The sequence below is a fragment of the Dendrobates tinctorius genome, unplaced genomic scaffold (assembly GCF_039654945.1).
Source record: "Dendrobates tinctorius isolate UK_male_01 unplaced genomic scaffold, ASM3965494v1 ptg000028l, whole genome shotgun sequence".
In the NCBI taxonomy this organism is placed as follows: Eukaryota; Metazoa; Chordata; class Amphibia; order Anura; family Dendrobatidae; genus Dendrobates; species Dendrobates tinctorius.
The window spans coordinates 40,878,370-40,905,077 of NW_027361696.1; positions in this window are offsets into that span (position 1 = coordinate 40,878,370).

The following is a 26,708-nucleotide window of genomic DNA, read 5'->3' on the forward strand; positions in this document are numbered from 1 at the left end:
CTGTTACACACTTAACATTATGGCTGGTCCATACAATCAGGGCAACTGTTACCACCCACCTTTCATGTCTACCTTTTTCCTCATAGACTGTAAGGTTGCGAGCAGGGCCCTCTTTCCTCTTGGTATTTGTTATAATCTACTGTATGTGATTATTTTTATGCTGTAATGTCTATTGTCTGTACAAATCCCCTCTGAAATGTAAAGTGCTGCGGAATATGTCGGCGCTATAAAAATAAAATTTATTATTATTATGTCCCGGCTCACACATGGTGCTGCTTTGTCTTCGAGTCTTAGGTGGGAATAAAGTGGTCACAACTTCTATTCCTCTGGCTTCTGCTGCAGGATTATTAGTATCACACACAGCCTTGGATACCGGCGCCTGACCTTGGCGCATTAAACTTAGGAAAGGGCTCTGCACTAGCCCTAGTCCCCAGTCTCTCTCCTCCTCACTGTTACATCTACCGTTTCCACATACCGGTGTGGCCCCACTCCCCAGCGAGTCCCCGCTCTCCTGCGCATCCCCGCTTGCCAGCACGCCTCCACCGCCCCTCTTATGAGGTCTCGGCGCATCCATACTTCGCGCCTGCGCAGTGGCATTACTCCCACCGCGAGAGTCCCTGGGAACTCTGACCCAGTGGCTCCGCCTCCAACATGTCGGCACCCACCGGGTATTTCTACACGGCGTCTGCACAGGTAGGACGCCTTATTATCCTGACGGTTAGCGCTGGTGTTCTCACGTCTAGCGCCCACCCTCTCCTCAGGCCCCTTACCTATTAAGCCTACCCTGTCTGCTCTGTGCCCTGACTCTGCCTTGTCTGACAGTGACTCTGCCTTGCCTGTCAGTGCCTCTGTCTTGCCTGTCTGTGCCCCCTGTCTGTCTGCCTGTCTTCCCTGTGTCTCGCCCGTGCCGCTTTGTACCTGTGTCTTCCGTAGTGGGTAGTTACCTCCGGCCTTGCCCCTTAGCCTCTCCACTTACTTCGTCTCCCTTTCTTCCTGCAGCTCAAGCCCCAGGAACCCTGGTCTCTCTGGTTCCGCCGCTGTCCCTGCACCTTCCCCTCCAGTGCATCTCCTACTGTTCAGCCATCCCGTTCTCCTTCATACCATCCCTGCTCTGTCCTGAGTTGCCCCTTTGGCTCCGGCTGTTGTGGTTTCATCTCCCATGGGCCTGCCCCTAACACGCCCTGTATAGGGGGTGGCACCACCTGGTCAGCTCGCCCTAAGGGGCTCTGTAGCCACGATTCAGAGGGTCCACTCTTGGGTCTCTGCTCCAGAACCCTAACAGAATAATCAGGCCATGGACCCTGCTGGAGCCGCAGCCGCCTAGAAACAGCTTGTTTTTCTGCGGGAGATTCAGGCTCATATCATGGCCTTTATGAAGTCCATGGACACTCGACTCTCAGTGCTCCAAACCTCTGATCCGGGGAACGCCTCTCAGCTTGCCGGCCTGCAACAGGAGCTGGTCCAGCAGTGAGACACTCAGGCCAATATTCTTAGTTATATGGCCTCGGTGGACGACCGTCTGCTCAACTTGCAGTTGGCCGCCTCCACTTCAGCCCAAGCCATGACCCCTCACCCTCCTCCGCGGTTGGCAAAACCTCCCTGGTACAATGGTGACCCTAAGCTATGACAGGTGTTATGATTGAGTCACCGTAGGAGGCAAAAACAGAAATGCTAGCTAAGTCCAGAAAACCAGAGAAGTTGGCAACTATCAGATTGCAGACCCCTGAACCTATCAACACAACTAGCAGTAGCCGTGGGGGGTTCCTACGATTACCTAGTCCCCTCGATCACAGCCGGAGAGATACATAGGCCTAAAGAAGAAAGGGGAAATCTAACTGCCCCAGAGCAGACCCCAAAGCAATAGGCAGCCCCCCACATATAATGATGGTGAAGCAAGATGAAAACACTTACACAGACAGAAAGACAGGCTGAGCAAAGACGGGGCCAAAAACTACCTAGATAGGAATGGATAGGAAGGCTGCTGTCTGCAATCTGCCAAAACCCTATCAGAGACAAAAGCCAACAAGCTGATATAAAAATGGCCCTGAAGCAACTAAGCTTCAAAAACTAAATCAGCACTCAGGTACTTTCAGAAGACAGAGCTAACAGAACACTGCACACTCCAGCAGGGAGTGGCAGAATCCAAAAAGCAAGAAAAACAAAAACAAATCTTAAATGCAAAAAGGCAAAACAGAAAACTTAGCTTTAGGAGAGCAGGAATCAGACTGGTGACCAAGAGTCCACAGAGAAATCACCCGCAGGGCAGAAAGGGCGTAGGCTGCCTTAAATCCAGTCAGTGACTCCACTCAGCCAATCGTCTTCATTAGTCCCAGGTGCCTGATAATCAGGCTCACTACCTTCCTTCACTAGAATAGGGAGTTCACCAGGCCTCAGTGACGGAGGGGAGAATGAACTCACAACAGTACCCCCCCCCTTGAGGAGGGGTCACCGAACCCTCAACAATGCTACCAGGGCGATCAGGGTGAGCCCGATGAAAGGCACGCACCAATCTTTTGGCATGAATATCAGAGGCAGAGACCCAGGAATTATCCTCCTGACCATAACCCTTCCACTTAACCAAATACTGGAGTCTCCGTCTAGCCAGACGGGAATCCAGAATTTTCTCTACCTCATATTCCAAGTTACCTTCAACCAATACAGGGTCCGGAGGTACCACCTCAGGCACAACTGGCTCAACAAACCTCTTCAACAAGGACTTATGGAACACATTATGGATTTTAAATGTGACAGGAAGAGCCAAACGAAAAGAGACCGGATTAATAATCTCCAAAATCTTGTAAGGTCCAATAAATCTAGGCTTAAACTTAGGAGAAGCCACCTTCATAGCAATATTTTTTGATGATAACCACACCATATCACCAATCTTAAACTGGGGACCAATGGTCCTATGTCGATTGGAAAACCGCTGGGCCTTTTCCTGGGAGAGAGATAACTTATCCACCACTTGGTCCCAGATCTGGTGCATTCTCTCCACCACAGTGTCAACACCTGGGCAGGCAGAGGGCTCCATCTGCCCTGAAGAAAATCGAGGATGAAACCCAAAGTTACAAAAAAAGGTGACATCAAAGTGGCAGAACTAGCTCTATTATTTAAAGCAAATTCGGCCAAGGGCAAAAATGAAACCCAATCATTCTGATCAGCGGAAACAAAACATCTCAAATACGACTCCAAGGTCTGGTTTGTTCTCTCTGTCTGCCCATTGGTCTGAGGGTGAAAAGCAGAGAAGGACAACTGAATTCCCAACTTGGAACAGAACGTCCTCCAAAATTTAGACACAAATTGAACTCCTCTGTCAGATACAATGTTCTCAGGAATCCCGTGCAAGCGAACCACCTGTTGCAAAAACAGGGGCACCAACTCAGAGGAAGATGGCAACTTAGGGAGTGGTACAAGATGAACCATCTTAGAGAACCTATCACAAATCACCCAAATAACAGTCATTCTTTGAGAGACCGGCATATCAGAGATGAAATCCATTGAAATATGGGTCCATGGCCTCCTGGGGACCGGCAAAGGCATCAACAACCCACTAGAGCGAGAACAAGATTTAGACCGGTAGCAAGTCCCACAGGACTGCACAAAATTCCTGACATCATGAGACAAGGTGGGCCACCAAAAAGAGCGACTCACTAGATCTCTACTACCAAAAATACCCGGATGACCAGCCAAAGCAGAGCAATGAACTTCAGACATCACTCTCTTCTTCCACTGGTCAGGAACATACAACTTTCCACTGGGGCAACGCTCAGGTTTGTCCTCCTGGAACTCTTGCAGAGCAAGTCTCAAATCGGGCGAGATAGCAGAAAGAACTACCCCTTCGCCTAAGATGGTAGCAGGCTTGGTCACCACAGGAGAATCAGCAAAGAAACTCCTAGAGAGGGCGTCTGCCTTGACATTCTTAGTTCCAGGAAGGAAAGAGACCACAAAATCAAAACGTGTAAAAAACAAGGCCCACCTAGCCTGTCTAGGGTTCAAGCGTTTAGCCGACTCTAGGTAAATCAAATTTTTGTGGTCAATGAGGACCACAACTTGATGTTTGGCTCCCTCCAACCAATGTCTCCACTCCTCAAATGCCCATTTCATGGCCAACAGTTCCCGATTCCCCACATCATAGTTACGTTCAGATGAAGAGAACTTTCGGGAAAAGAAAGCACAGGGATTCATTTTAGATGTTACCGGATCCTTTTGGGACAACACTGCTCCTGCACCAATCTCAGAAGCATCCACCTCTACCTGAAACGGGAGTGAGACATCAGGTTGCCGCAGAACCGGAGCGGAGGTAAATCTACGCTTCAGCTCCTGAAAGGAAGCAACCGCCTCCGGAGACCAATTCAACACATCCGCACCCTTCCTGGTCAGGTCAGTCAATGGTTTGGCAATACTAGAAAATTTTGCTATAAATTTCCGATAAAAATTAGCAAAACCCAAAAACTTCTGGAGGGCCTTCAAAGAAGTGGGCTGAACCCAATCATAAATGGCCTGTACCTTGGCCGGGTCCATTTCAATAGTTGACGGAGACAAAATAAATCCCAAAAAAGAAATCCTCTGTACTCCAAAAAGGCATTTTGATCCTTTGACATACAGAGAATTCTCTCTCAAGATCCGGAACGCAGTCCGAATATGTTCCACATGAGCATCCCAATCCTTGGAGAAGATCAAAATATCGTCCAGATAGATAATCAAAAATTTATCGACAAAGTCTCGGAAAATATCGCTCATGAAGCACTGGAAGACAGAAGGGGCATTAGTGAGCCCAAAAGGCATCACCAGGTACTCAAAATGTCCCTCCGGAGTATTAAACGCCATCTTCCATTCATCCCCCTGCTTAATGCGGATAAGATTATACGCCCCCCTGAGGTCAAGCTTGGTAAACCAGCAAGCACCTCTGACTCTAGAGAATAGATCCGAAACCAGGGGTAACGGATACTGATATTTAATAGTAATTTTATTGAGGGCATGATAATCAATACAAGGCCTTAAAGAACCATCCTTCTTGGCCACAAAAAAAAACCCGGCACCTAAGGGTGAAGAGGATGGTCTAATATGACCCTTCTCCAACGCCTCCTTAATATAGGACCGCATAGCCTCGTGCTCGGGTACAGATAAATTGAAGAGCCGACCCTTAGGAAATTTACACCCCGGGCTTAGTTCAATAGCACAGTCATAACTCCTATGAGGAGGCAAGGAAGCAGACTCATTCTCACTAAATACATCATAGAAGTCCGCCAAATAGTCAGGAACCTCATGCGACTGAGGAGAGGTGGAAAAAACCGGAGCCTCACTAAAGGTACACCGGCAACCCCAACTCACCACAGACACAGACTTCCAATCCAAAACTGGATTATGAATCTGCAACCAGGGAAACCCCAGAACAACGGCATCATGCAGACCATGCAACACCAAAAATCTGCAATTTTCTTGATGGTCTGGGGCGACCCGCACGACCAACTGGGTCCAAAACTGAGGTTTATTTTTAGCCAGAGGTGTAGCATCAATCCCCCTCAAAGGGATAGGCGTCTGCAGAGGTGTCAACGGAAATCCACAACGTTTAGCAAAATCCAAGTCCATTAGGTTTAGCGCTGCTCCCGAATCCACAAAAGCCTTGGCGGAAAATGTGGACAGGGAACAGATCAGAGTAATCGCCAAAAGAAACTTAGGCTGAACCCCACCAACAGAAAACGTGTGTGCAAAGCGTTTCTCACGTTTAGGACAAACAGAAATAATATGTGAGGCATCTCCACAGAAAAAACACAGCTTATTGCGCCTTCTGAATTTCCTGACGTTGCGCCTTAGACAAAACTCTAGATTTCGGAATAAATTCTTGGACTTTTGTGCGCTACCAGATAAAATCACTAATCCAGTGTTTAGGAGACAGATTAATCCATTTATTTCCCAACGCGTTTCGAAATGTATACCATTTCTTCTTCAGGGGATGACATATATGATCAGACAGAACTGTCACAGATTATATAGAACAAAGGTTCAAAAAACGGCGCCAAAAGGTCACATGTCATCTGATACAAATGTCAGAGTTCAAAGTGTCATAGTTAAATTGATGTGTTAGTTAGTCTAAAATCATTAAAAACATATTACTTTTATTATTTCATAGATAAAAGAAAGAGGAAAAGAATAAAGGGATGGGAAGACAAAGAACAAAAAAAGAACAAAAAAGGGAGACACGTGGAAAACGAACTCCTGACCTCCGAAAATAAAATTGGCACAGTGGGTGTCTCAAACCACTATACCAGGATCGGGTCATACCTAACAAGAGAGAAGAAGAAAGGCTCGAAGAACGAAAAAAAAAAATGTCTTTTTGTATATATAAACGAGTTTTTGATTAAAATGATTTATATGACAATAAAAGAAAAAACTCTCTCTTTTTATTAAAAATGTATAGAAAGAATGTATATGAAAAAGGTAAAAGTAGAAAAATGAAAATAAAAATAAAAATAAATATGGATATGTAGCCGAAAAAATCATCAATCAGTACGATTGATTCTAAAAAAGGTCCCACATCACCTAGGAGGGAGGAACTGATTTTATTCATAAGTCCTCGGCGTGTTTGATAGGAAATGAACAGAGACACTGATCATGGAGAGCTCTCGCTACATATCCATATTTATTTTTATTTTTATTTTCATTTTTCTATTTTTACATTTTTCATATACATTCTTTATATACATTTTTAATAAAAAGAGAGAGTTTTTTCTTTTATTGTCATATAAATCATTTTAATCAAAAACTCGTTTATATATACAAAAAGACATTTTTTTTTTCGTTCTTCGAGCCTTTTTCTTCTTCTCTCTTGTTAGGTATGACCCGATCCTGGTATAGTGGTTTGAGACACCCACTGTGCCAATTTTATTTTCGGAGGTCAGGAGTTCGTTTTCCACGTGTCTCCCTTTTTTGTTCTTTGTCTTCCCATCCCTTTATTCTTTTCCTCTTTCTTTTATCTATGAAATAATAAAAGTAATATGTTTTTAATGATTTTAGACTAACTAACACATCAATTTAACTATGACACTTTGAACTCTGACATTTGTATCAGATGACATGTGACCTTTTGGCGCCGTTTTTTGAATCTTTTTTTTGAACCTTTGTTCTATATAATCTGTGACAGTTCTGTTTGATCATATATGTCATCCCCTGAAGAAGAAATGGTATACATTTCGAAACGCGTTGGGAAATAAATGGATTAATCTTTCTCCTAAACACTGGATTAGTGATTTTATCTGGTAGCGCACAAAAGTCCAAGAATTTATTCCGAAATCTGATGTTTGAAGCGGTCGCAGAGTTGACCTTTGGATGTGCAGCAAGCAGATTACTGATCCCACATGCTTTAATCTCTCCTAAAAAGGGTGAGTAAATTCTAATCTATTTTTCCAGCAATAACCCGGATAAGACCCTATTGCGCTTTTTTGTTCCTTTAGTTTTATTACATTAGACAAAACTCTATCACATTGCATAGGTTCAGATGTCTGTTCAACCGGTGGCAACACCTCTCGTGTAATCCTGCGTTCACGTAAACGCCGATCAACCTGAATGGCTGAAGACATAGAATCGTCCAGACCAGAGGGAACAGGAAATCCCACCATAGTATCTTTTACGGCTTCTGACAAACCCTTCCAAAAGAGAGCAGCCAAGGCACTATCATTCCAGGTAGTAAGGACCGCCCACTTTCGGAACTTTTGACAGTACAACTCTGCAGATTCTCGACCCTGGTTCAATGCTAACAGGGTCTTTTAAGCCTGATCAATAGCATTAGGTTCATCGTACAGCAACCCCAAGGCTTGAAAAAATGCGTTCACATTAGTCAGAATAGGGTCATCTGGTTTCAAAGAAAACGCCCAATCCTGGGGATCGCCGCGCAGCAAAGAGATGACAATTTTAACCTTGGACTCCCTGACGAGTTAGGCTTCAAAGCAAAAAATAATTTACAATTATTTTTGAAACTCAAAAATTTAGATCGATCCCCAAAAAATATATCAGGTGTGGGGATCTTTGGTTCAACAGCATGTGAACGAGCAAGATAGGCGGAAATTCCTCGCACTTCAGCAGCGAGCTGCTCCACACGATCAGACACTTGCTTTATCTCCATTGAGAGAAAAAAAAAATTCCCCCTACGGCCTCAGAGATATAGAGGAAAGAATATACAAACTCTTTTTTTTTTTTTTTTTAAACACAATTCTTTCCTGCTATTGAGTACCCCAGGATCTGCGGTTGGGCGGGTGATTCTGTTATGATTGAGTCACCGTAGAAGGCAAAAACAGAAATGCAAACTAAGTCCAGAAAACCAGAGAAGTTGGCAACTATCAGATTGCAGACCCCTGAACCAATCAACACAACTAGCAGTAGCCGTGGGGGGTTCCTACGATGACCTAGACCCCTCGATCACAGCCGGAGAGATACATAGGCCTAAAGAAGGAAAGGGGAAATCTAACTGCCCCAGAGCAGACCCCAAAGCAATAGGCAGCCCCCCACATATAATGACGGTGAAGCAAGATGAAAACACTTACACAGACAGAAAGACAGGCTGAGCAAAGACGGGGCCAAAAACTACCTAGATAGGAACGGATAGGAAGGCTGCTGTCTGCAATCTGCCAAAACCCTATCAGAGACAAAAGCCAACAAGCTGATATAAAAATGGCCCTGAAGCAACTAAGCTTCAAAAACTAAATCAGCACTCAGGTACTTTCAGAAGACAGAGCTAACAGAACACTGCACACTCCAGCAGGGAGTGGCAGAATCCAAAAAGCAAGAAAAACAAAAACAAATCTTAAATGCAAAAAGGCAAAACAGAAAACTTAGCTTTAGGAGAGCAGGAATCAGACCGGTGACCAAGAGTCCACAGAGAAATCACCCGCAGGGCAGAAAGGGCGTAGGCTGCCTTAAATCCAGTCAGTGACTCCACTCAGCCAATCGTCTTCATTAGTCCCAGGTGCCTGATAATCAGGCTCACTACCTTCCTTCACTAGAATAGGGAGTTCACCAGGCCTCAGTGACGGAGGGGAGAATGAACTCACAACAGACGGGGTTTCTTAAACCAGTGCCGCCTTCATTTCGAGCTCCTGCCGCAGCAATATCCCACGGATCGGGCCAAGGTGGCCTTAATCGTTTCCCACCTGGAGGGAGACGCTCTAACATGGGTTAATCATCTCTGGGAGTGCGAAGATCCAGGGGTCTCCCAGCTGTCAACCTTCCTGGAGACCTTCTGTCGAGTATTCGATGAGCCGGGTCACCTTGCTTCCACGACGGAGTCGCTCTTTAACCTCCACCAGGGGTACTTGACGGTTGGCCAGTATGCCATTCGGTTTCGTACCCTGTCTTCGGACCTGGGCTGGAACAACGAGGCACTGGTTGGAGCTTTTTGGCGAGGTCTTTTGGGGCGAATAATAGACAAGTTGGCGGGTCGTGACACTCCGACCGCCTTGGAGGACCTGATTTCTTTGGCTACCCGTATTGACCTCCGCTTCCAGGAACGTGCCTGTGAGAGAAGACTTCTGCATCCTTCCTTGTCCTCTCACCGACCCCCCAGTCCTCGGTCCGGGATGTCCACTTCTGCCTTTTGCGCCCGAACCAATGCAAGCGGATGAACTCAAGCTATCTGAGCAATGCCGCAAGGAGAGACGCACCCAGAGGCTGTGCTTCTATTGTGGCAGTGGTTCTCATTTGGTCCGAGCCTGTCCTGATCGCCCAGTAAACTCCTTCGCCTAGGCCAGGTAAGAGAGGCCTTCCTAGACATATGTGATAACTCTCCTTCCCTCACTCTGTCCGCCCTTCTGCATGTCGGTGGTAAACATTTTTCTGTCACAGCCTATGTAGATTCTGGTGCAGCGGGGAACTTTATTAGGCTTGAGGAGGTTATTAAATTTTCGGTCCCTGTGTGAAGACTTTAGAAAGTCCTCGTATTCTTGCGTCTGTGGATGGTAAACCCTTACAGGAGACCATTACTCAGGTAACGCAGGAGGTGGAGTTTCAGGTAGGGGCTTTACACAGAGTGAAGATTACATTTTATGCTTTAGCAGGCATCTCCCATCCGGTTCTTCTTGGCCTTCCTTGGTTGCGGTTTCACGCGCCCACCTTGGATTGGCATAATGGTAATATTCTGCGCTGGGGGATTCCTGCCGAGGTTGGTGTCTGCTACCGGTACTTCCCGTAGGTGGTTCCTGCTCGCTTTCCGTTCCTGCCGGTTTACCCTCCATTTATGGCTCCTTCGCGGATGTTTTTTTGACAAGAAGGAGGCCGAGAACCTTCCTCCACACTGACCCTATGACTGCCCCATTGACCTTATCCCTGGTGCCTTTCCACCTAGAGGGAGAATCAATCCTCTTTTGCCTGCGGAGACTCAAGCCATGTCCGAGTACGTTCAAGAAAACCTGGCAAAAGGCTTCATTCGGAAATCTTGTTCTCCAGCTGGCGCAGGCTTATTCTTCGTAAAAAAGAAGGATGGCTCCCTTCGTCCTTGTATTGACTACAGAGGCTTGAACAACATTATGGTCAAGAACAAATACCTGTTGCCTCTTATCCCAGAGCTCTTTGATCGCCTGAGAGGAGCGTGCGTGTTCACCAAACTTGACCTTCGGAGTGCTTATAATCTGGTCCGAATTCGCGCAGGGGATGAGTGGAAGACCGCGTTCAACACGCGCGATGGGCACTACGAGTATTTGATTATGCCGGTCAGCCTCTGCAATGCTTCTGCGGTGTTCCAAGAACTCATGAATGACATTTTCCGGGACCTGCTCTACAGTTGTGTCGTGGTTTACTTGGACGACATCCTCGTCTTTTCCCCGGATCTATCGTCCCATAGACGAGATGGTCGTCGGGTTCTGCAACGCCTAAGAGAAAACCATCTGTTCGCCAAGTTGGAGAAATGCGTCTTTGAACAGCCCTCTTTGCCTTTCTTCGGGTATGTCGTTTCTGATTCTGGCCTGAAGATGGATCCTGAGAAGGTTTCCGCTGTCCTTATCTGGCTTCGTCCCCTTGGAGTAAAGGCAATCCAACGCTTTCTTGGTTTTGTCAACTATTATAGACAGTTCATCCCACATTTCTCCTCCTTGACAAGGCCAATCTCTTCCCTCATTCGCAAAGAAGTCAACCCCAATCTTTGGCCTTCTGAGGCTGAAGATGCCTTCCTAACCCGGAAACAAAAGTTTGCTACGGCTCCTGTGCTTCATCGTCCGGACGCCAACAAGCCGTTTATACTCGAGGTTGACGCATCATCTGTTGGAACAGGAGCAGTGCTTTTGCAGAGAGCCGCCTCTGGGCGGTTAGTCACCGGCGGATTCTTTCTCTAAAGCCTTCTCCCCTCCCGGAATGCAATTACTCTATTGGGGACAGAGAGTTATTAGCCGTAAAGTTGGCTTTGGTGGAGTGGCGGTATCTCCTTGAAGGGGACGTTCATCCTTTCATCACCTATACCGACCACAAGAATTTGGCCTACGTTCAGTCAGCCCAAAGGCTCAACCCTCGGCAAGCCAGGTGGTCCTTTTTCTTTGGGCGTTTCGACTTCGAGCTTCACTTACGACCGGGTAGTAAGAACGTCAAGGCTGATTCCCTATCAAGGTCATTTCTGTCTGTGGACATAGAGGAGAGACATGCCCATATTATCGATCCGGCTAGGATTGTCACCAAGGCACCCCTAAATATAATCACCCCACCACCTGGCAAAACCATCGTGTTGGACAGTGACAGGGTGAGAGTCCTGAATTATGGACATTCTTCCAAATTTGCCAGACATGCAGGAACCAAGAAGACTCTCTCATTTCTCGCTATTACTGGTGGCCATCACTCTGCCAAGACGTCTTGGAATTCACTGCCTCCTGCCCATCCTGTGCCAGGAACAAGGTTCCCCGGCAGTTGCCTTCAAGACTCTTGCATCCGCTGCCCGTGCCTTCTGCCCCCTGGAGCCATATTGCCATGGACTTCGTCACTGATCTGCCCTGTTCCTCGAACTGTTCTGGTAGTCGTAGATCGGTTTTCCAAGATGGCCCACTTCTTTCTTATGCTTGGACTGCCCTCTGCTCCCAAGTTGGCGAAAATTTTCTTGCACCATATATGCCGACTGCACGGATTCCCTCAACATATCGTTTCGGACTGAGGGGTTCAATTTACATCCCACTTTGGGAGGCCTCTCTGCAGATTATTGAAGGTAACCCTGGACTTCTCCTTCGCCTATCATTCGCAGTCCAGTGGTCAAGTGGAGCGAGTCAACCAAGCCTGTTATGAATGGGTCACCAAGGAGGACAACAAAAAGCCAAGTCCCAGAAAACCAGAGAGGTTGGTAACTATGCAGATTTCAGATCCCTGATCCTATCCACACAACTAGCAGTAGCAGTGGAGCATTCCTATGATGACCTAGATGCCTCGTCACCGCCAGAGGACTACATAAGCCTAAAGCAAGAAAAGGGGAAAACTAACTGCCCCAGAGCAGACCCCAAAGGAATAGACAGCCCCCACACATGTATTGACAGTGAAACAAGATGAAAACACAAACACAGGCAGGAAAATAGGCTGAGCAAATGATGGGGCCCAAACTAACTATAAAGGATAGGAAAGGAAAGACACTGTCTGCAATCTGCCAAAAACCCTACAAAAATAATGTCCAACACGTCTGATAACAAAATTAACCCTGAAGTCACTAGACTTCTCCCACTATATCAGAACTCTGAAATATTCTGAGACAGAGCAAAAAGAGGCCAATCTAATAAGGGACTAAAAAGCAAATTGGCAAATACAGATAAATAAGAGTGGAATTTCAGCACAGCCCCAGCCGGGACTGGCTGAACACACAAAAAACTGAATAGACCAACAAAATCAAGTGTGAACATTAGCAAAAACACTTAGCTTTGAGAAGGCTGGAACAGAGCTGAAAACCAAGACCTCAGAAGCCAGAAGCAATCACCAGCACTGACTTAGGGCGTCGGCTGTCTTAAATCCAGTCTAAGATTCCTGAGGTCCAATCGTCATCCTCATCAGGTGGTATTAAATCAGCCTCACTACCTCCTGTTACCACCAGAGGGAGTCTGGAAGGAGAACTCACTATTGGTGGACCAGAGAATGAACTCACAACAGTACCCCCCCCTTGAGGAGGGGTCACCGAACCCTCATCCACGCCACCAGGCCGATCAGGATGGGCCCAGTGAAAAGCACGAACCAAACTATTGGCATGAATATCAGAGGCAGAGACCCAAGAATTATCCTCCTGGCCATAACCCTTCCATTTGACCAAATACTGGAGTCTCCGTCTAACCAAACGAGAATCCAATATTTTTTCTACCTCATATTCCATATTGCCTTTAACCAATACAGGGTCAGGAGGTGCTGCCATAGGAACCACTGGCTCAACAAACCTCTTCAACAGTGATTTATGAAATACGTTATGGATCTTGAACGTAACTGGAAGAGCCAATCAAAGAGAAACAGGATTAATAATCTCCAAAATTTTATAAGGTCCAATAAATCTTGGCTTAAATTTTGGAGATGCAACCTTCATAGGAATATTCTTAGACGACAACCAGACCATATCACCCACTTTAAACAGGGGACCAATGGTCCTACGTTGGTTGGAAAATCGCTGGGCCTTTTCCTGAGAGAGTGACAACTTATCCACTTCTTGGTCCCATATCTGCTGCATTCTCTCAACCACAGTGTCCACACCTGGCCAGGACGAAGATTCTACTTGCCCTGAAGAGAATCGAGGATGAAACCCAAAATTACAGAAAAAGGGTGACATCAAAGTGGCAGAACTAGCTCTATTGTTCAGCGCGAATTCGGCCAAGGGCAAAAATGAAACCCAATCATCCTGATCAGCAGATATAAAACATATTAAATAAGACTCCAAGGTCTGGTTTGTTCTCTCAGTCTGCCCATTAGTCTGGGGATGAAACGCGGAGGAGAAGGATAACTGAATTCCCAGATTGGAACAAAAGGCTTTCCAGAATCTGGAAACAAACTGGACTCCTCTGTCTGACACAATGTTCTCAGGAATCCCATGTAACCGAACCACCTGTTGTTACAACAAGGGCACCAACTCAGCAGAAGATGGCAACTTTGGGAGTGCTGCAAGATGGACCATCTTCGAAAATCTATCACAAATCACCCAGATAACAGTCATTCTCTGAGAAACAGGAAGATCAGAAATAAAATCCATTGAGATATGAGTCCATGGCCTCTTGAGCAACGGCAGGGGCATCAGCAACCCACTAGAACGAGAACAGGGTTTAGACCGAGAACAAGTCCCACAGGACTGCACAAAATTCCTGACATCACGAGATAAGGTGGGCTACCAAAAAGACCGACTCACCAAATCTCTGGTACCAAAAATACCTGGATGACCAGCCAATGCGGAGCAATGAACTTCAGACATCACTTTCTTTCTCCACTGGTCAGGAACATCCAATTTTCCCATAGGGCAACGCTCAGGTTTATCCTCCTGAAATTCCTCCAGGGTGCGTCTCAAAACGGGCGAAATGGCAGAAAGAACTACCCCCTCACCTAGGATGGTAATAGTCTCGGTCACATTAAGAGAATCAGCAAAGAAACTCCTAGAAAGAGCGTCTGCCTTAACATTCTTAGTGCCCGGAAGAAAAGAGACCACAAAATTAAAACGCGTGAAAAACAAGGTCCATCTAGCCTGTCTGGGATTCAAGCATTTTGCCGACTCCAGATAAATCAAATTCTTGTGATCGGTGAGGACCACAACCTGATGTCTGGCTCCCTCCAACCAATGTCTCCACTCCTCAAATGCCCACTTCATGGCCAACAATTCCCGATTCCCCACGTCATAGTTGCGTTCAGATGGGGAGAACTTACGAGAAAAGAAGGCACAAGGATTCATCTTAGAAGTCACAGGGTCTCTTTGGGACAAAACAGCTCCTGCACCGATCTCAGAAGCATCTACCTCCACCTGAAATGGAAGTGAGACATCAGGTTGCCGTAAAACTGGAGCTGAAGTAAATCTCCGCTTAAGCTCCTGAAATGCTGAGACAGCTTCAGGAGACCAATTCAGCACATCAGCACCCTTCTTGGTCAGATCAGTCAGTGGTTTGACAATACCAGAAAAATTACCTATAAATTTACGATAGAAATTAGCAAAAACCAAAAACTTCTGGAGAGCCTTCAAATAAGTAGGCTGAACCCAATCAAAAATGGCCTGTACCTCGGCCGGGTCCATTTTAATAGTCGATGGAGACAAGATAAATCCCAAAAATGAAATCCTCTGTACACCAAAGAGGCATTTCGATCCCTTAACAAACAGGGAATTCTCCCTCAAAATCTGGAACACAGTCCGGACGTGTTCCACATGAGAATCCAAATCACTAGAAAAGATCAAAATATCATCCAGATAGATGATCAAAATCTTATCCACAAAGTCACGGAAAATATCAGTCATAAAGGACTGGAAGACAGAAGGGGCATTAGTGAGCCCAAAAGGCATCACCAGGTACTCAAAATGTCCCTTCGGAGTATAAAACGCCGTCTTCCATTCATCCCTGTGCTTGATGCGAATAAGATTATACGCCCCCCTGAGGTCAAGCTTAGTATACCAGCAGGCACTCTTAACTCTTGAGAATAAATCAGGCATCAGAGGTAACGGGTACTGATATTTAACCGTCATCTTGTTAAGGGAACGATAATCAATACATGGTCTTAATGAACAATCTTTCTTGGCCACGAAAAAAACCCAGCACCTAAAGGTGACAAGGATGGTCTAATATGACCCTTCTCCAACGACTCCTTAATATAGGATCGCATAGCATCATGTTCGTGTACTGATAAGTTGAAAAGCCGACCCTTGGGAAATTTACACCCAGGCATCAACTCAATTGCACAGTCATAACTCCTATGCGGAGGCAAAGACGCAGACTTGCTCTCACTAAATACATCCGAAAAATCGGCTAGATAATCAGGAATATCATGAGACTGAGGAGAGGTGGAGAAAACAGGAGCGTCCCTAAGAACACACTGACAGCCCCAACTCACCACAGACCCAAATTTCCAATCCAAAACAGGATTATGAGTTTGCAACCAGGGAAAACCCAGAACAATAGTATCATGCAAATTATGCAGCACCAGAAATTTACAATTTTCTTGGTGGTCTGGGGCAACTCGCTTTATCACCTGGGTCAAAAACTGAGGTTTATTCTCCGCCAAAGGAGTAGCATCAATACCCCTCAAAGGAATAGGCATCCGCAGAGGCGTCATGGAAAAACCACAACGTTTAGCAAAGTCCAAATCCATCATTCAACGCTGCTCCAGAATCCACAAAAGCCTTAGTGGAAAACGTGAATAAGGAGCAGATCAGCGTAATTGCCAAAAGAAACTTAGATTGTACACCACCCACAGCAAATGTGTGTGCAAAACGTTTCTCTCGTTTAGGGCAGACAGAAATAGTATGAGAGGCGTCTCCACACAAAAAACACAGCTTATTACGCCCTCTAATCTCCTGACGTTGCACCCTAGACAAAACCCCATCACATTGCATAGGTTCAGACATTTGTTCAAAAGGTGGCAGCGCCTCCCGTGTAGTTTTATGTTCACGTTAACGCCGATCAACTTGAATGGCTAATGACATAGAATTATCCAGACCAGAGGGAACAGGAAATCCCACCATAACATCTTTTACGGTCTCTGATAAACCCTTCCGAAAGAGAGCTGCCAATGCACTACCATTCCATGTAATAAGGACCGCCCACTTTCAGAATTTTTGACAGAATCCTGACCCTGGTTTAATGCCAACAGGGTTCTCTCAGCTTGATCAACAGCATTAGGTTCATCATACAACAACCCTAAGGCTTGAAGAAATGCATCCACATTAGTCAAAATAGGATTTTCAGGTGTCAGAGAAAAAGCCCCATCCTGGGGATCGCCGCGCAGCAAGGAGATGACAATTTTAACCTACTCCCCGATGAGTTAGGCTTCAAGGCAAGAAATAATTTACAATTATTCTTAAAATTCAAAAATTTAGACCAATCCCCAGAAAACACATCAGGAGTGGGGATCTTAGGTTCAGCAGCATGTGACTGAATGAGGTAAGTGGTAATTCCCTGCTCCACACGTTCAGACAATTGCTTAATCTCCATTGGAAAAAAAAAATCCTCCTACGGCCCCAGAAAAAAAAAGAGGAAAATATATATATATATATATATATATATATATATATATATATATATATATATATATATATATATATATATATATATATTATATAAAAAAAAATCTGACACTTTTCCCTTTTTTTTTTTTCTTTCTTAAACAATTTTCTCCTGCTTTTGAGTACCCTAGAATCTGCGGTATGGCTGGTGATTCTGTTATGAATGAGTCACCAAGAAGGACAACAAAAAGCCAAGTCCCAGAAAACCAGAGAGGTTGGTAACTATGCAGATTGCAGATCCCTGATCCTATCCACACAACTAGCAGTAGCAGTAGAGCGTTCCTACGATGACCTAGACGCCTCGTCACTGCCGGAGGGCTACATAAGCCTAAAGCAAGAAAAGGGGAAAACTAACTGCCGCAGAGCAGACCCCAAAGGAATAGACAGCCCGCACACATGTATTGACGGTGAAACAAGATGAAAACACAAACACAGGCAGGAAAATAGGCTGAGCAAACGATGGGGCCCAAACTAACTATAAAGGATAGGAAAGGAAAGACACTGTCTGCAATCTGCCAAAAACCCTACAAAAATAATGTCCAACAAGTCTGATAACAAAATTAACCCTGAAGTCACTAGACTTCTCCCACTATATCCGCACTCTGAAATATTCTGAGACAGAGCAAAAAGAGGCCAATCTAATAAGGGACTAAAAAGCAAATTGGCAAGTACAGATAAATAAGAGTGGAATTTCAGCACAGCCCCAGCCGCGACTGGCTGAACACACAAAAAACTGAATAAACCAACAAAATCAAGAGTGAACATTAGCAAAAAGACTTAGCTTTGAGAAGGCTGGAACAGAGCTGAAAACCAAGACCTCAGAAGACAGAAGCAATCACCAGCACTGACTTAGGGCGTCGGCTGTCTTAAATCCAGTCTAAGATTCCTGAGGTGCAATCGTCATCCTCATTATCAGGTGGTATTAAATCAGCATCACTACCTCCTGTTACCACCAGAGGGAGTCTGGAAGGAGAACTCACTACTGGTGGACCAGAGAATGAACTCACAACACAAGCCCTCACGTCCTACCTTCGTCATTTCTCCAATGCTCATCAAAACGATTGGGTCTCTCTTCTCCTTTGGGTTGAGTTCGCCTATAACAACCACCCCAGTGATTCTTCTTCCAAATCTCCGTTTTTTGTGGTCTTTGGGCAGCATCCCGGCATTCCTCTTCCCGTATCCCCCGCCTTGGGTGTACCGGCAACGGACTCTCTGTTCTTGAAATTTTCTAGAATTTGGGGGGAGACTAAGGAGGCTTTTGAAAAAGCTAGAGACAGAATGAAGAGGTATGTCGACAAAAAACGCTTGGACGCCCCTCCGTATCGCCCTGGTGATAAGGTCTGGCTATCCTCGTGCTATATCAGGCTTAAGATTCCCTCCCACAAGCTAGGTCCACACTACATTGGCCCTTTTGAAATTTTGAGTCGTATCAATGACGTGGCCTACAAACTAAAATTGCCTTCCTTGCTGCGGGTCCCCAATGCTTTCCATGTGTCGCTCCTCAAGCCAGCAGTGTTCAATCGCTTCCATTCATCACCTCCTCGTTTCCCACAACTGAGCAGTTCCGATGACACCTTTGAGATAAAGGATATACTGTCTATGAAAACTGTCAGAGGGAGGTCCATTTTCCTGATTGACTGGAAAGGGTTCGGTCCCGAGGAGAGATCATGGGAGCCCCGGGAGACCATCAATGCCCCTCATTTCATGAGGAGATTCCTCACCAGTCTTAAAGAGAGGGGGAGTAAGGGAGGGGTACTGTTACATCTACTGTTTCCACATGCCTGCGCGGACCCGCTCCCCACCGCGTCCCCGCTCTCCTGCGCGTCCCCACTTGCCAGCGCGCCTCCACCGCCCCTCTCCTGAGGTCTCAGCGTGTCCGTACTTCGAGCCTGCGCAGTGGCATTCCTCCCACTGCGAGGGTCCCTGGGAACGCTGACTCGGTGGGCTCCGCCTTCAACATGGCGGTGCCCACCTGGTATTTCTACACGGCGTCTGCACAGGTAAGACGCCTGATTATCCTGTCGGTTAGCGTTGGCGTTCTTGTGTCTAGCGCCCACCTTCTCCTCAGGCCCCTTACCTATTCAGCTTAGCCTGTCTGCTCTATGCCCAGACTCTGCCTTGCCTGTCAGTGCCTCTGTCTTGCCTGTCTGTGCCGCCTGTCTGTCTGTCTTCCCTGTGTCTCGCCCGTGCCGCTTTGTACCTGTGTCTTCCGTAGTGGGTAGTTACTTCCGGCCTTGCCCCTTAGCCTCTCCACTTACTTCGTCTCCCTTTCTTCCTGCAGCTCAAGCCCCAGGAACCCTGGTCTCTCTGGTTCCGCCGCTGTCCCTGCACCTTCCCCTCCAGTGCATCTCCTACTGTTCAGCCACCCCATTCTCCTTCATACCATCCCTGCTCTGCCCTGAGTCGCCCCTTTGGCTCCGGCTTTTGTGGTTTCATCTGCCCCTAACACTCCCTGTATAGGGGGTGGCACCACCTGGTCAGCTCGCCCTCGGGGGCTCTGGAGCCACGACCCAGAGGGTCCACTCTTGCGTCTGCTACAGAACCCTAACACTCACGTTCCGTTCTTATCTATTTTCCTCTTTCCTTGCCAACAGCTCCAGCTCACAGGAGGCTGCTGCAAACACGTCCTCTCTCTCTCCATTCCCTGAAGGGGAACTGACCTAACTTCCTGTCAGCTTTCCCCTCTAGTGTTTCTAAGCTCCACCCACCACCCAGCACCCTTCATGAACCAAAGCAGCTGCCGTAAAGGGTGCTCTGCTGTTCAAAGGTGTCTATGCTGGATGTAAGTGCTGCAGTCTGGCCAGGTGTTACCAAAAAGTTTGATTTTGGCGCGCACGGCGCACCGTCAAAAGTGCGCAGCGCAGGTCAAAGCGCAACTAGCGCACGGCCTGCGCACGATCGGCGCACCCTATGCTAAAGATAGGGTGCGCCGATCGCAGGCGCCGCTGTCCGCTAGGAGGCGGCGCTACAAGGAAGGGGCGGGCACGCCGGGCAGAGAGCCGGCTCGGGGGCGGAGCTACCCCCGGCCGTGCGCGCGCTGAAAATGCGCTAATGTGAAACCGGCCTTACCTGGGGAGTGGGATACTACACCCCAGGAGGAGGTGCAGTACCTCTGTGGTGACTGAACCCTCAGGGGCACCACACATGCCGTATATAAGGAGGCTGTGTGGGGCTCATGCTGTATATAGGGAGGCTGTGTGGGGCTCATGTCATATATAGGGAGGCAGTGTGAGGCTCATGTCGTATATGTAGTAGGCTGTGTGAGGCTCTTGCCGCATATGGGGGAGGCTGTGTGGGGCTCATGCCGCACATATAGTAGGCTGTGTGAGGCTCCTGCTGTATATAAAGGGCTGTGGGGGGGTTTAATGGCATATAGGGGGGTGTCAGTGTATTAATGTGCAGGTGTCGAGGATGTCACCACGGAACAGAGACAGACCAAAAGTTAAAGGGTTTATTTACAAGGGTCAAAACCTCCTCACAGGGAGAAAACAGTGGGGGTTAAACTGGCAAGATAATGGTGAATTAACAGTTTATGTAAACTAGGCAAAGTTATCAAACAGTCAAGCAGGACAACGGTAATTAATGGGTATTCGTGCAACTTATCAGTCTGAAGAAATCTTGCTTGAAGGGTCATCTTCTCCAACGTAGGTGCCGACAGCAGCGACACTTGTAGTCTCTGCAGTCTCTGTAAACGCTGTAGTCTCTGCTAGAGGGTAACTGGGGTCTCTGGGGTTAAGGTGGAAGGCAGGGGGAACACTGGACCAAACTGGGTTTCCCCTTGTTAGGCGTTGGATTTCTGCGTTTACTCTGCAGGGATCCAGACCCTCACATTCTGCAGTCTCCTGCTATTTATCTACTGCAGAGGAGATTGCAGAGGAGATTGCCTTGCAGCAAATCTCTCTTGAGGCTAAGTCCTTCTGGCCTCCTACTGAGCATGCTCATGGGACGGTCTCCCATTGGAGATCGGGAGTCATGTGCTCAGGTCCTGCTCCAGCTCTCATTGGTCCATCTCAGAGATCTGGAGGCTTGCAGAAGGTCCCGGCTGCTATAAAAGGCGCGCATGGCTGTTCCGCCATGCGCTAGTATAAACTTATTTGCTGCTGTGTGTATGAGGACGGATGTATGATTCTGGCGAATGACTCATTATAAAACCCCTTCCCTCTGATATTACATATGTGGTTAGGGACTGAGTTAGAATCAGCGCCAGCACTCCTCTGCTACAACATCCACAGCTGCTCGCGTCCGACATTACGCTTGCGTCATAGCTTTGTCGTTTAGCGGCAGTGTCCACGCCGCACTGCAGTAGCAGCTCTCCTTAGCGTCCGCAGCTGCGACACCACACACATGGTAGGTCTAGACGGACGTAGTGCCGCCGTCTTGAGCTACTCCTGTGACAGGATACCGTGTGTGTATTTATACTGAGTACTGTGACCTCAACAGGCTCAGTCTTTGTATTTTTGTTTATTTGGCATCTCTGTGACTTAACAAAGATTGCTCTGCGCACCTGGGTGACGTTTAACCCTGTCCGCATTACCGCCATATTGCTCCTGCCACCACTTAGCAGCGGTTATATCACCTACTGCAGGGTGGACCCCAAGCGGCGAATGTTGCGCCCCCAGGAGTATGGCTGCCACAGTGACTTTGCCTTCCTCCAGGGAGGGTGATGCCAGGCTTGGAAGCAGTGAAGGGTCTCTCTCGCAGTTAAGCTATACATGCAACACAGTTCCACTCCAGGCCTGCAGGGGGGATTCTGAACCGGAATGGAAGGGAGGAGTGCTCTCTGAGGGCCAAGAGGAAAGAGTGGTCAGTTAGTGTGAGGAGGTCCACGTGTGCAGACGTGTGGTGCGAAGCTGAAGGTTGAGCTGAGGAAAGAGAGCTCCCTCACAGCGCGACCGCATGAGCCTGGTCTCCACGGTTGTATGGATACTAATGGTCCTGCAACAGACACCAGAGGATTAGGAGGCTGTAAATGCCCTACCCCCATCTAAGACTCGGAGGCACAACAGCACGGAGTGAGCCAAGAGAGGAATAGCGGCTACAGCTGTCTGCCATACGAGGAGTGCTAGTAGAAGAGAATTAAGAGGAACTTCAGTGTAACTCAGTACTAGGAGTACTTCACTCAAATAAGCGTTAAGGCTGGTTTCACATTTGCGTTTTTTTGCGCTGGAAAAAAACGCATACGTGCGCATGCGTTTTTTCCCCTATATTTAACATGGGTGCGCATACCTGCGCGCTGGCATGCGCACGTATGCGATTTTCATGCGCTGCATTTTTTTGGGGTGTGCGTTGGTATTTTCCAGACGCAGCATGTTGCATTTTTTTGGCCCTGCAAAAAAGCGCATGCGCACGTTTTGCGCTAAAAATGGCCATTATAGCCTATGGATGCGCATATGTGCGCACTGGCATGCGCATGTATGCGTTTTTTTAGCGCTGCGTTTTTTTGGTGGTGTCCACTTGTTGTCCTAGTTATAATCTTCTAAAGTCAAAAAAAAAAAGTCTATATAAAGGAGGTGCCTGCCAAAACTCTGCCACTACTACACTGACAGATTGGAGAGCAGACAGTCAACAAGGAACCCATCTACTATCAGCGAAGAATGTGAGTATATTACATTATATGCCTGTCCTTTTAAATTATGTATGTACTAATGATTTTTATTATTTTTACATGCAGTATGTCTTCAGAATCCGAGTATTCCCCATCGCGGCAGGAATTGGCGCAAGCAGACCGTGAGGTGATTATTTTCGTGCATCTGGTAAGTATATCTGCTGCTTCTCCAAATCTCTTACGTTTTTTTCAACTTTTTTAAGACATCGTCATCATCATCTTCTGCGGACGGGACTAGTGAGGGCGAAGAGCAGGAGCAGCGAAGCCAAGTCCCGGTGGTGATACGGAATGTATGTATCAAATGATTTGTAATGTTCTTTATTTTTTATCTTCTATTTTTACTCTTTTTTATGTTTCTTTTTTTGTAACTTTTTATTCAATTTAAATTTGATTATTCTAATGAATGTGTTTTGTCTAGGTTCCACAACGGGATGAAGACGTCTACCTGGATAATGAGCAGCTCATCAGCCTGGTCCAGGAGCGTTCGCCGTTGTGGGACAGCCATGACCGGCTGCACAAGGACATTGTGGTGACCCGGCGGCTATGGAATGAGGTGGCCGCAGCGTTGATGGATGGCTGGGACAGCGCCACAGCATCCTCCAAAAAGGCGTTTAGTGAGTATTTCCCTGCTCTGTATTGTGCCGCAGTGACTGTTGTCCTTGACGGCACTGTTGGGTTTCGTGCTAGGCATATTCTAGCAGGAAACCCAACAGTGTCATCGGGGTCTACAGTGACTGCTTTGAGTATTGTATTGCTACATTGTGCCGCAGTGACTGTTGTCCTTGACGGCACTGTTGGGTTTCGTGCTAGGCGTATTCTAGCAGGAAACCCAACAGTGTCATCGGGGTCTACAGTGACTGCTTTGAGTATTGTATTGCTACATTGTGCCGCAGTGACTGTTGTCCTTGACGGCACTGTTGGGTTTTGTGCTAGGCGTATTCTAGCAGGAAACCCAACAGTGTCATCGGGGTCTACAGTGACTGCTTTGAGTATTGTATTGCTACATTGTGCCGCAGTGACTGTTGTCCTTGACGGCACTGTTGGGTTTCGTGCTAGGCGTATTCTAGCAGGAAACCCAACAGTGTCATCGGGGTCTACAGTGACTGCTTTGAGTATTGTATTGCTACATTGTGCCGCAGTGACTGTTGTCCTTGACGGCACTGTTGGGTTTCGTGCTAGGTATATTCTATCAGGAAACCCAACAGTGTCATCGGGGTCTACAGTGACTGCTTTGAGTATTGTATTGCTACATTGTGCCGCAGTGACTGTTGTCCTTGACGGCACTGTTGGGTTTCGTGCTAGGTATATTCTAGCAGGAAACCCAACAGTGTCATCGGGGTCTACAGTGACTGCTTTGAGTATTGTATTGCTACATTGTGCCGCAGTGACTGTTGTCCTTGACGGCACTGTTGGGTTTCGTGCTAGGTATATTCTAGCAGGAAACCCAACAGTGTCATCGGGCTCTACAGTGACTGCTTTGAGTATTGTATTGCTATATTGTGCCGCAGTGACTGTTGTCCTTGACGGCACTGTTTTTTTTTTACCAACAGTGGACAAAGTCCGAACACGTTGGCGTTCGATCAAGGACCGCTTCAACAGTGATGTTCGTGCTGAGGGCCAGGTTCGCAGTGGATCTTCATCAAGGACCAGAACTAGATACCGTCACTATCACGCGTTGCAGTTCCTAAGACCGGTCCTTGCCACGAGATCGTAAGTATTATAAATTTTGGGTTTTTATTTTTATTAATCTGTGTTTTTCTAATCCACAGCTGATGCTTCTTGTAAAGGCATGGTAGTAATGATTTTCCTTTCTTCCACAGCACCTGGAGCAGCACCCTGCAACCTGGCCCTGGAGCGGTCCTTCCTCGGACGTCCTCTGACCCGTCCCAGCCATCCGACAGCCAGGAAGCACCTTGCAGGTCAACCACACACACAGCTGGTGACCAGGAAGCTGGGCCATCAGGTGTTCCCCTGTCCCAGGTCTCTGCCACTGGTTATGCGGGCACTACCCGCCAGCGGCAGAGGGCCTTGGACAGGAATGTCTTGCCCGAGTTTATGCATTTAAGCGAGGCCTTTAATTCCAGCCTCAAGTCACTGTCCGACAGAGTTGAAAGCGGTTTTGCACTCATGGAACGTGGTTTTAACCACTTTGAACACCGCTTCAATTCTGTAGAACAGCGCCTTGACCGTCTGGAGGCCGACCTCAACAGACCAGCACACCATTTTTTTAGTAAGATTGAAAAGGGCATGGCGGAACACCTTAGTCCTGAGCAACAGCTGAATGTGCTGCAGGCCTGCAACAATGCTTTCTTGCAGGCTATGCAGCATAATCGGTACGGTCAGCAGTCAGTGGTGTCATTTCCACCTGTGCCACCATTGACTCGCTTCACCTCACTACCGACTTGTGCTGCATACCACTGCACGGACACCTCTATTCAAAGCCAGGACACCCACCGTTACACCACCACAAGTCTGAGTGCAGCTGGTCACTTCACCGACACCACCATGGCAAGCGCTGCTCCTGTCTGGAGCACCACCGCCACTCCCATGCATGCGTGGAGCTCAGCCACCACTAGGCAAACATGGAACAGCCCTGCCGCTACAACAACATGTAGTAGCCCTGCCACCACCACTCTGCAAACCTGGACCATCACTGCCGCCACCAGTCCTCCTGCAAGGACGAGCACTGCCAACGAAGAGCAGCAGCAGCAGCCACCTCAGCAGCAGCAGCCACCTCAGCAGCAGCAGCAGCCACCTCAGCAGCAGCAGCAGCCACCTCAGCAGCAGCAGCAGCCACCTCAGCAGCAGCAGCAGCCACCTCAGCAGCAGCAGCAACCACCTCAGCAGCAGCAGCAACCACCTCAGCAGCAGCAGCCGCCACCTCAGCAGCAGCAGCCGCCACCTCAGCAGCAGCAGCCGCCACCTCAGCAGCAGCAGCAGCCACCTCAGCAGCAGCAGCAGCCACACCTGCAGACGGGGGACCTACATTCAATATTTGCCCCTAGTTCAAGGCGAAATCTATCAAGGCGGGCATTTGGCCAAAGTCGGTCCAGGCACACAAGCCTACGGCGACATGCCATTACAACTAATGTACCTGAACAGATTTCCTCTCCTCCAAGTGTTCCTAGTTTAATTCCCTTAACTGGACTACCTTCCCCCACAAGTTTTGTTGCCCCTTCCCCTCAAACACCGTCTTCAACTGCAAGTGTTGCATATTCCCTGCACACCCCCAAATTGAAACCATCTGCCCCCAAACGCCGGAAAAAATAATTTTTTGGTTTATTTTTGTGATTAAAAATAAATTTACATTTGTGGTTCACCATTACAAAGTTTCATTAATGTTGTTTGCGCCGCTCACACACACTGATGGGTAAATACATGTTAAAAACCAACCCAAGGCCTAGTATAGTCATATGTGAAATAACACGGACTAGTATAGTCATACCAAGGCCTAGTGTAATAACTCGAGTTTTACCAACTTGGATCTGGTTTCATGAAAAACAAACTGTTGAAACTTGTCTTAAAAATAAGTTTCTTTCTAGTTTCACCAGTTTGTTTTTCGTGAAACAAGATCCTAGTTGGTAAAATTCGAGTAGGCCTTGGTATGACTATACTAGGCCGTGGTATTTCACATATTACTATACTACTAGCCCCAAGGCCTACTATACTCATATTTGAAATACCACGGCCTAGTGTAGTCATTACAAGGCCTAGTGTAATAACTCTAGTTTTACCAACTAGAATCTGGTTTCATGAAAAACAAACTGTTGAAACTTGTCAAGTTTCACCCGTTTGTTTTTCGTGAAACAAGATCCTAGTTGTCAAAAATCGAGTAGGCCTTGGTATGACTATACTAGGCCGTGGTATTTCACATATGACTATACTAGTAGGCCCAAGGCCTACTATACTCATATTTGAAATACCACGGCC